This window comes from Lygodium microphyllum, chromosome 3 (genome assembly GCF_053477565.2).
Source record: "Lygodium microphyllum isolate KBCC chromosome 3, Lygodium_microphyllum_v1.1.10, whole genome shotgun sequence".
In the NCBI taxonomy this organism is placed as follows: Eukaryota; Viridiplantae; Streptophyta; class Polypodiopsida; order Schizaeales; family Lygodiaceae; genus Lygodium; species Lygodium microphyllum.
Genome location: NC_141137.1, coordinates 42,233,027 through 42,244,558, shown reverse-complemented (window position 1 = coordinate 42,244,558; position 11,532 = coordinate 42,233,027). Strand labels below are relative to the sequence as shown.

Sequence of the window (11,532 nt, the reverse complement as noted above, 5' to 3'; positions counted from 1 at the left end):
GGACTCGACCTGTTTGTGGATTTGAATGATGATAGTTGGCTCATCCGGAGGATGCGCAGGTTTAGAGGGGGTGGATGTCGTGCTGCTGCGCATCCGAGTCGTATACACCTCCATTTCTTTTGTTGTGCATTTGTGTTATTTTCTGCATGTGATTCATTGTGTGTGAGATGCATTATGATAATCGACATCTAATGTATATATTCCGTTAGTGTGTGTGTATGATTTTATTTGGATGCATGATGTGTGTGTGTTAGAAAAATATGAAAAACTGATGCCAAAGGACATTATAAAGCTGATAATTTTAATGATGATCTCTAAGAAAAGTGCAGGGAATTATGGAATCAAAGGAAGGATTGTGGAAGCGATCCTCTACGTTCAAAAGTTCCCATGACATAAAGTTGAAGGAAGTCTCTCAAAAGTTGCTTAAGCGAGCAAAGCACTAGTGGAGCACCGAGGGAGTATTTTGCCATCCAATTTTCAAGGCCAAAGTCGAAGTTTATGCGCAGATTATTCATTGTAAAGCTGACTGACAAAGGGGCAATGCATGACTTCAAAGATAAATCTCAAAGTCAAAATCAATGTTGGTGCCTAGATCTTGTAAGGGTGTACATGAACTATCTTGTCAAAGAGGAGTTTTTTTAAATCCCTGCTCAACTAAAAGAGGAGAAGGGGAGACTAATTTGGTTTCAAAAACCGTTTTTGGAGGGAAAAAGCATTTTTTGGTAAAAAAAAGTAAGGTATTTTTTAGGTGCCTTTCGGAGGGAAGAAGGAGAATAATCAGCGTTGCGGTTTCACAGGCTTCGATCAGCTAACTAGTTATCGACAGATTGCAATTAAGGTTGATTGATCAGCGCTAGACTGGTAATGATTGCATTAGCATATGTGTGGAAGAATGACGAGGTATCCAACGTCAACAAATCCAAGAGTTTGTGAGCTCCGAAAGGCCCTGTTGGTCTGAGCTTGTACACTGTGGAAGGAGGAGAACACCGCACTGTGGAGCAGAAGAAAAACACGTTGACAACGAAAAGGAGGAAGAAAAGCAGTAGTTTAAAAAACAGCAATCAATTAAACTAGGGAGAGGAGAGAGTATCGGGACGCGCATAGAATCCTCATCCATCCACGCTTGTCAATCTCTCTCATCAATCGAATTCGAAGAAGAGTGGTTTTTCTTTCTCCTCTCACGAGACTAACAAGTTGCAGAATCATGATGATGTGTCTGCCTCTCGTGTTTGCACCATTAAGCTCTGGAACATGCTTGGTGCGCCATCCAGGACGGGAAAAACAGAATCGAATAAAAGATGCCTCTGAACAAGGTTGCAGAATCATGCCTTGATTTCCCCAACAACAAACGTCGCAGTTTGCTGTCTGGAGATTTGTTAACAGCTGTGGCTCAAAATTTGTACGTGTACTGGTTGTGTTGGACGAAGCATACATTGAATTTTCTGGAGAGCCTTCACGCTGTTGGACGAAGCATACATTGAATTTTCTGGAGAGCCTTCACGAATTACCTGGGTAAAGGAGCATGAAAATCTTATTGTGCTTCGCACTTTCATCAAACGTGCAGGCTTGGCAGGCCTGCGTGTTGGTTATGGTGGCTTCCCGTTGAGCATTATCAATTACTTGTGGAGAGCTAAGCAGCCATATAATGTCTCTGTAGCTGCTGAATTGGCTGCATGCACTGCTTTAAGAAATCCAGGCTACCTCAAGAATGTGAAAGAGGCTCTAGTTGCTGAAAGAGAGCGGTTATTTAAGCTGCTTCAGACTTTTCCTGTTTTCACACCTTATCCAAGTCATGCAAATTTCATCCTCTGTCTAGTTAAAGGTGGTCACAGTGTAGGACAGTTGAAGGCAGATCTTGCTAAGGAGGGTGTAATGGTACGCCACTATGATAAAAAAAAAGAGCTTAAGGGGTTTATTCGTATATCAGTGGAAAAGCCAGAACATACAAACAGATTAATGAGAGCTCTTAGAAAGGAACTGCAATGAATGTGAAGCCTACAGACTGCTTTCAAGGTTTACTGAAACTACAACTGTGAAGTTTGTAATACAGCAAGTCTTCAAGGTTGTGCTAATGAATCAAAATCGGAGTCATGAACAGCTGAAGGATAACTGTTGATATTCCTGGCAATTGCTGGGAAACTAAAGTTTGATAGCTGTTCTAGCAAACTAGGATGGAAACATTTGTACTCTGATGCATTTTACTCCTGTTATAACATTTTATCAACATATGGTTCTCTGCACTAAAGGACATGTTTGACTGGATTACTAGATAATGTCCATTCTTCTGTTCAATGTAAGTGCCACCAGAATTTCCTGATCATGAACTTCTTGTAACACTCTTGACAAGAAATATAGTGAAATTTGGCATCAAATATTTGAATTCTTCTTGTTAGCCTCTTCCCTTGCTGTATTTTGAACCCTGTGTTCTGCAGCCTTTGCGTGAACTTTACGACAGCGGCATGGACCGTTGCCCTTTCAAACTCTACTTCCATGGTCCGATCTTCTTCTTCGCACATTTCCCTGTTGGCAACGCAGGCGGTTCTTCCTCTGCCTCGAGTAGCGGCTCCTTGGCCAACGGCCAGTTCCTTGGAAAGGTGCTTGGCGATGTCCTCCGCCAAGCTTGGGACATTACCTTTTGAAATAACCGGGCTCATTGCAGTGGAAACAATGAAGGTTTCGGCCATTGCTTTGGGTAGGGACAAAGCTGTTGGCATTATTAGTCCTTGCTTTCTTTCTTTGTCCCCGATTCTGACCTTGAACTCTCTTCATTTGAGGCCTATATGCTCCTCTGTTTGGGTCATTATAAGACCAAATTTTGTTACCTCTTGGCCTAGCCTGCACCTCCTGAATTATAGGCGCAGCTCGAATGAGTGTGTCCTATAGATCTAATGGACGCATAGATTCGAGATGGGTATTCACTAGTGGGTTTAAACCAGCACAAAATTTTGATACCTGTTGTGTCATGTCCATCTGTGATGCATACTTAAGAAGTGAGACGAATTTTGAGTAGTATGTGTCAAGAGTGAGTCCCAGCTATTTTAGCTCGTAGAACTTATTCATTTTCTACGTGCGATATGCAGGTGGTAGGTATCTTCCTTGCACAACTTTCTTCAGCTTTTCCTAGGTAATGGATCCTTCTGCGATCCCTTGATCTCTGCACCATTGCTTCCACCAAAGCCTGGCTCACCGGTGAGCTTCAGCTTGGCTAGCATAGCCTGGTTGGCGGGTGCAGTATCGGCTGCTTCAAAGTAATCCTCCATGGACTTTATCCAAATTTCAGCATCCACTTGGACAGCCCTACCTTTTCTGTCAAATTGAGATGGCTTAATCTGCTTCAGAAGAAACTTCTTCTCCTGGATCACGGCCGTACTTGATGTAGGAGGCGAACTGGGAATCTGTACCTGGGGTTGTGCCTAGATAAAGGATTCTTAATGTATACCTCGCTAATCGTTATGATTTATATTTCATACCCAATTTAGCTATCAACCAAGATTCCTAGCCACTTAACTTTTTGTCAATTCTCATGGACAAGACAGACATTGATAAAAAGAAGTCTTATTGCATTTATAAGGGCATAGCCCTTTCGGAGTACAATATTTTCTGAGATGATAGAGCAACTATTACATTTAGTTTGGGGAGAATAATGTTGCATTACATTTATCTACGGGAACTGGATAATAGTATGGTTTCAGGTCATGGATCTTCAGGAATTGGTAAGTCAACGGAAGACTAGGGTATCCTTTTCTTTGGAACCCATTCTCTCATAGCACCCCAACACCTTGACCCTGTCAGCGGATATTACATGGGTCACTTCCTCGTATACATATGAGTTCAATTCAACCCTCCAACCTTGATTATGTAAAGTTGAGTTTACGTGAGCTTCCACAAAAATGAATAGCTTCACGATCTTCAGGTCTTCCAACCACTTGATCCTCTTTAGGTTGGTTTGAAGGTATGCAAATTGGTGGGCAGCTATGTAGTAGATTCCTAAGTCACCCATCCACCTTCGTTCCACGTACAAAGGCAATGGATTATAAATACAATCTAGGATGTTCATCATATCAACCCTTTGTCAATAATCCAGGGAATCCATCGTTGTCATAAACATGACTCGGAACACTAAGAACATGTTCCATGCTTCATAATTCTGCAAGACAGCATCGAAAGTAAGGAAATGTTCGAAACATCAAAATTTTCTTTACTTCATCTTATTAATATTTCTTTAAAAAATAACTCATTCGTTGGTTCGCTCTGATACCAATTGTAACGTGTCCACTTGTTCCCTTCAGGACACGTCTTAGCAGTCCATCAGAAAGGAGGTCTAGAAAGCTCCACCCAACACTCCCATGGAATGTCACGAGATTTGTGATCTAGGACTTTCTGTGTCTGCCACGTAGCAGAAGTATTCTAGCCGTTCCCACTTAGGACCGACCTGAATCATGGTTTTCCCTAATGGTAATTTCCTAAACGGCAACTAGCAGAGAACCTCGAGTGAACTACTTTATGCAGACACGCCAGGGTCAAAGAGGATTCATGCTTCACTTGGTTCAAGGAGAATGGGAAACAAGAGGGATGCAAGGCTCAATCTCTGTGCCTTAAGGCATAGTCCCATTCCGTTCCCCTGAAACAGCATAAATTTGGGATTATTATAACCTAGAGTCTAGGTCAATGCCCTTGATGTTCATTTCCTTTGAAATGATCTCCTTGCTGTCCATTATAATTGAGAAAAGGTCGCGACCAACCGGGACCACCCATCCGTAGGACGGACCCATGATCACATCCACCACACTTTCCTTAGGTTGTTTTAGTTGTCTAATTACCTACCACATTTAGTTGGATATGCACCAAGCAGCTTCCTTAATTAGCCCATTAGGCACCATTCCTTCATGTAATCATAGCACTTGACATAGAAAAGCAGTGTCAAACAAGTTCCTTTTCAAAAAGTTATCATATTTGTCTTTGGAATACATTTATAAAGTCCAGTCCATAGGCTTGTCCATAATCTGCCCAAAGGCTATCCAGCAATCCACAAGGATTACCAATCCAAGATTCCGCCCGTAGACTAGTATACGGGCCTCGAGATCCAATCCCGAGTCACATTTGCCTCTTGTGTAGGGCCCAGAAGGTGAGGGATTTACGGCCAAAGTCCCCCCTGGCACCCAAGCATCCTCCTAGTCCAAGTAGCGCTCAACGGAAAGACCTCACGCAGTGGGTTCAGTCCACCTTCTCGGCGCGACTAACAACCCCCTTGGTTAGGGTTAGACAGACAGTTGGGGGTAACTGAGGCTGTCTCTTCCTTCAGGCCTTCAACCTGAAGCATTAGATATCTTTTCATCCTTTAGTTCATTGAGCAAACAAAGCAAACAGTGCTTTTTAAACTATTACAAGCACAATCATTTCCAGTGGTCGTTTATTTGGCCAACTGCTAAGGAGTGAATCCTTCTCTCCGAATGCATCCAGCATTCGATCTGGGATCAATTGTGACTCAGCAAGATTCCCAAGGTTTTGTTTGATAACTCGTATGTCCATGGGTTAGGACCGTACCCTATTAACCCAACTTAACCAATACCTTAAGTTCTATTAATAGTAAATATATTGCTCCAAATTATTGATTGGTCCTTTGCTTCCAAGAAAATATCTAATTCCCTTATCTTGGTCACTTTTCCCAAGAAAGGTGCTATAACAGGATGACTACTCATCCTCTTGCAAGATAAACTTGCGCAAGAATCTATCAATCTCATTCCGAGAAATTGGCCATTCTCTTGTGATCAAACCATAAGATCATGCGACTCTGCAACTTATTGCACAAGTGTCGCATCTAATCCGTGGGACTATTTTACCCATCAAACTGCGTCTTCTAATCATGGATTCATGATTAGATAGGAAACAGGGCTAGGATGTCTTCATATCCAATCCATTCCTGATTGAACTAGGCTGACATCGTCGGTCCTAGGGTTCCAACTGAATCCGAGTTTCATCTTTTTAGCGAGCGATCCTCAGGGTAGAAACCCTAGATCATTTCTTGCAAGTATGTCCTATTGTCCCTACATTGCGTGAATGTGGGCAGGACTTTAGGGATATGAGAGTTTCGTCTTGGCAATAAGTGCATATAGGTCAAGTCCTTAATGTGCTAAACCCTAGCTTGCACTTTGTATCGATTTAACCATCCTAAGTGAATCCTTTGCGGTTTAGGTGTTTTGGTAAACCAATTTACTTGTGTTATGACAAGAACGAACTATTTCTAAAGATATTGTCTTGATCAAAGAGGGGAAAACTGGTTGCATTACGATACAATTTTTGTAAGCACACCATTTATTGCCTCTACATATGATTAGACTTACAACCCCTATCTTTTTTGGTTAAGATCAAAGCGTATGTTAAGTTACAGCATGATTTCTATTGATCGTTCTAGAACATGCATTCAAGTTTCATGCCACTAAGCTTCTAGGGTTTTATGTTAAAACAAACCATGCAGCCTTTCCCTAACTTCATTTTTGAATGAAATATTCATATGCTAAATGAGCATTACATAACCATTCCTAACTACTTACGTAGTTGATTGAGATTTATGCAGTTTATCCTACTTCATGCAGCCCTAGAATCATTTCCATGCCTTGCAAATTCCTATGGTTGTTAGCAATCTTCTTTAATGAATTATTGCAAAGAAAGAGATGTCTAATAATGCAACATGTGATTTAATCTTTCCATGCATACTCGAAGTGTACTACAATAATTTCATCTTTGTAATGATGGTCATTAGTTGATCTAGATTCGTTACTTTGCAATGCATAAAAAAAACTTGCTAAGAATGCATAGACACATCTTATGTTCTTTTTTTTGTTCGTTTCATTAAAAAATACAAATGACTGATCTTCAATTGTGAGTCATTTCCTTTAAAATGGCCAATATATTTCAATCGCAAAAGTGCATCTTATCAAACTAGGTGGGTTTGACAAGCATAAGCGCAACCTAATTCCATGAATAAACCATGCATGTTTGTAATACTTCGACATAAATCAAGAAATAGGAAGAAAACCTAGACTTGTGAGTTCCATGAAATGTCCACATGAATGTTAGGAGATGATCCTCCTGCGGTTGCGCCTTGTGCCTTTTTAGGGGCCATCGTGAATTCGACCTTCTTGCCTTGGCCATAGTCCTGAACGATCATATTTGTGTTTCCTTATCAAATTTGTTGACTATTCACTTTTATCAGTATTTTGTTATATATTTTTAAACTAATATCGTTCTTTACAAATATATACTATATGATTCACCTTCATGCTAATATTTATTGTGGTAACATCTTTAATTTGCCTATGTAGGTCATTGTAGATGATCCACAGAATAGGATGAGTTGACACATGATAGATGAGGAGTTGTAGGAGGTTCGCATTTGAATGTCTCTGGATTAGATGGCCCATTTTAGAGGTATGGCAGACAAAAAGTTGCTTTGATCATCATCTGGGCATTCTTGGAGCGTTCTACCTTGGCCCGCTAAGATGCATTAATCTCAAGCAAGTAGAGTCAATGCTTTTGGCTAGACAAATAGAGGGGGGCTCATGGATGCCTTGCTCCATTGGTGTAGGTGGTGGTTGTGGTGGGTGCCTTGGAGAGCCACATACTTCATCTTCTCCTTGTTATAGGGATATTTCTTGGAGATGTTGTGGATATATAGATGTTCTCACATGTGAGTCCGGTTGCTACTTCTCACTCTTGTACCCATTCAAGTGAGGGTGGCTCATGTGGATGCTGTGGAGACATCGATACAATGTCTCTATCTTGTCAATCAAGTGAATGCTTATCACCTCCCATATTTGCTATATGCATACGGGCATCTACTCCCTTGACTCTTGGTTTCACTTAGTCATTTGTAGGTGGTACCCACCCCAACATGGTATGAGTACTTAATGGATGAGAAAATTGGTGCCGTGAACATGAATATTGAGGGGAGGAGGGCGATAGCATGTATGAGAGAGTTGTGTTAGTAGTTATTTAGGCACAATATTCTAGCATTGGAAAAGCATACCATAGGGATCGGACTATTTGATCACATCCTTGCACGAGGAGTTCTCAGTATCTACAACAGTTGATCGATTCACCACTAGATGGATGATGGACTATATGTGTGTACATATGTTGCATAGACGATCGAATGCACACAAGGTAGTCAAGAGTGGCTCTCCTAAAAGCCAGAGTGGTTGGAGATAGAGGATTGACATAGACTCAGGGAGGAGGTTGAAAACTCTCTAGGATGATGCTAATAACATTGTGAGGCAGTGACAATACGGTTGGAGGTAGGGGCCATGCATCATCTTGGGAGCAGTGGGTGGACAAAAAACTTATTTGAAAGATTTCATAAGTTTTCTTTTGGTTATATTCACTTTCTTATTCGATATAATACTTGTACTAATAATCTCATTTCTCACAATGAAACTTTTTTTTCTTAGAGAACTTGATCACAAATCACGATCCCATGGGATGGGAGACTCAATATATAGAGAAGCACAATCTGACTTCTCTTATAAGTGAATTGTATGTGCGACGTCTGGTAAGTCATGTCTTTCTCTTGGTTTCAATTTCTAGTTATTTTATGATACATTATGATATGTAGATTAATCATTGGTTGTTTTATATTGTAGAGTTTGGTGACACTCCATTGCGTCGAGACAAGCTCTTAGATCGGGATGACTTTTAGCAATTTCTTGGATTCATGAAGCATGCATTTATTTCTTCTTTGGCCCTATAGTCGATGCATGCTCTTTCTATGAGTATCCTTTGATATATTGCTAATCTTTTATATGGGCTCGTATTTCACAATATTTATTGATACATCTATCTATTTTTGGATTCTGCTCCCTATCAATCCATGTAGTTTTATAATATATCATTTGCCGATGCTTTACTTGTTTTGAAATTTAATCAAAGAATATTTTTATTCTACCATATCACGATGTATGTGTTTGGACAATAGTTGTATACTCAAATCTATAAATGATTCATGAAACTTTTTTCAACACATGTGGTTGAAAGGGTGGTAAGGCTTACCCGATTTCCCCCCCCCCCCCTGTAACTATCACTATTAGCATCACAAAAAAAACCTATATGGGTTGCTATTAGTATTGCAAAGAATTTGTACATATCATTGTTTGCATCACAATAATATGCATTGCTATTTGTGTTGATGCAAATAGTACAAATAGCATACATAGTGATGCAAATAGTGATGATTTTGTAGAGACATATACACATATCATTTTAATGATGATGGGAATTTTTTTTAAATTAATAATTCAATCACTTCAAATGTCGATATATGGCTCATATATTCTAATGAGCATTTTTAATGCTTTTTTTTTCTCTCTAATCCTTCTAAATCATTATTATTGTGATAAACTTAAGGACACAAGTAATCATAAGAGGAAAGTAGATTTGCATATTCAAGTGGATGAAGAGTATGCCCTTATAAAGACCCCTTATAACAAGCATGGCCTAGATGTAGCCATTGCTTCACAATATCATTCGGAGGGAAGGAAAAATATTAATATTTGGGTAGATGTTCCTTGTATCCCAATGACCCTAACACTAAGCTAAATCCAACTTTTAATTCTACCTCTTTGTTGCTCACTTTTGATGGGAATGGTAAATAAGGTCTATTAGTTTATTGCAAATGCTTAGGTGGTAATCTTAAATTGCAAGAGAGACTTGAAGAAGAATTAAAACAATTCAAAGATAAGAAGAAAGAGACGGAAGAGGACATGCAACAAACTTCAACCTTAGAGGAGGAGAATACTTCATTGAAATCACACTTGAAGCAAATGAAGGAGAACAATAATATTGCAAAATTAAAGTTGCAAAGGTACAAATAAACTCGCATGGATTATAAGGAAAGAAAATGTCTACTACTACCAATGTTGTCATTATCCATTAATGGTGGACTATTAAAAAGATGCGTATAAGCATTAAGGTTCATGATCTCTTGTTGAATAAAAGTCAATTTAGAAATAAATACATTCCTTAATAGTGTGTCCCTTTTTAAATGGAAATTTTTTGATGATGTTGAAGGCCAAGGTGAGGGCCAACATTTGGAGCTTCTAAAGATATCTAAAGACATTCTTAAAATGTAAGCATCTAATTGTAATCTTGAGAGACCCTCAACATCAAAAGCCCTCTACCTTGTTTCTTTGAATGAGGTTCTTAAGGATATTCTTGATAGCTTATCAGTGTGGAAGAAGTTCAAATCACATGTAATGTAGTTGGAGTTAGTTGATAAGGTTACAAGGCCATACACAACATGATAACAAATGTACTAGCTTGCAAGAGACAAACATGAAATGTATCAATTGGAGAGTCAATTAGACAATACTTTTTTATCATGGAGAAGATGGAACTAGAAGGAAGCATGCTTGAAAAAATCATTTTCTTTGATTATTATGATCTCAACAATATGTTTGTCGATCTATCTAAGTTGCAATGCGCAATGGATCATTTTTACAAGGTGCAATGCATAGAAGGGATTGACTTGTGATATAATATTAATAATACAATCTAGTGCATTTATATTGTAATCTGCTTATGATTTAGTATGTTTATCTAGCAACTCAGGAGTTCATTTCATTTTCCTAGTACTCATGCTATTATAGGTCTTATTTGGCATCCTACTTCATTTCCCTTGTACTCGTGCTATCATAGGCCTTCTTTGGCATCCTTGGGAAGGTAGTACTCTTTATAGTTAGGCAAAGAAGACCTATCATAGCACAACTACTAGGCCAAACTATAAAGAAACTCAAGTTAGAAAGAGTAGGTCTTATGATTATGAATTTTGTAATGGCCTACACTAAAGATGAAACAATTGTTTCTCCATTTAGTGTGTAGTCAGAAAATGAAATTTGGTAGATTTTAGTAGTTGAGGTGGCTAAGAAGTCGCACAACATGCTATCCTAGCTTTTTTGGTGAATCCTTTATCCCAATATAATTTCTAGGCAAACAAATGGTGATAAGGTTTGTGTGAAAGGCATAAAATAATGTAATGTGAACTAACACTTGGGTGGTGATCTCAAAATACTCAATTGTATGTGAAATGTGACACTAAGTCAATGGTATCACTACTATGTCGATATTGCATAAAAACAAGCAATTGTTCTCTAAGTCCTTGAAACATGTCACATGGAATGATAGGGCACTAGCATGTAATAGAAAGTCATTGTCTAATAGGTCACATTTGGACAAGAATTAGAAATCCATACTCCCTTTTGACATCAACAACATTCATTTTTGTACTTTATACTTAGGGGTTCACTGCCTCATGCACATGTTTGATAAGCTCTTAAAAGTTGTACATCAATTATATGTACAAAATGAGCAGTTGGATAAAATTGAGGAGTCATTGAACTCCATAGGCATTGATGGAGGCATTTTTGGGATCCAAAAAGACCAAAAGGCATCATGGCTAACTCATGATGTAGCCCAAGAGATATCTATAAGTGGGACAAAGGCCAAAAGATTCCTAAATAACACAATCTAAAAGTCACCAAT

At 39.0% G+C, this 11,532-nt stretch overlaps 1 pseudogene; it reads left to right on the top strand.

Moving 5' to 3' along the window:
- The first annotated feature begins 1,298 nt into the window (after window positions 1-1,298).
- Window positions 1,299-1,986, top strand: LOC148038266 (histidinol-phosphate aminotransferase, chloroplastic pseudogene; annotated as a pseudogene).
- Window positions 1,987-11,532: the final 9,546 nt, after the last annotated feature.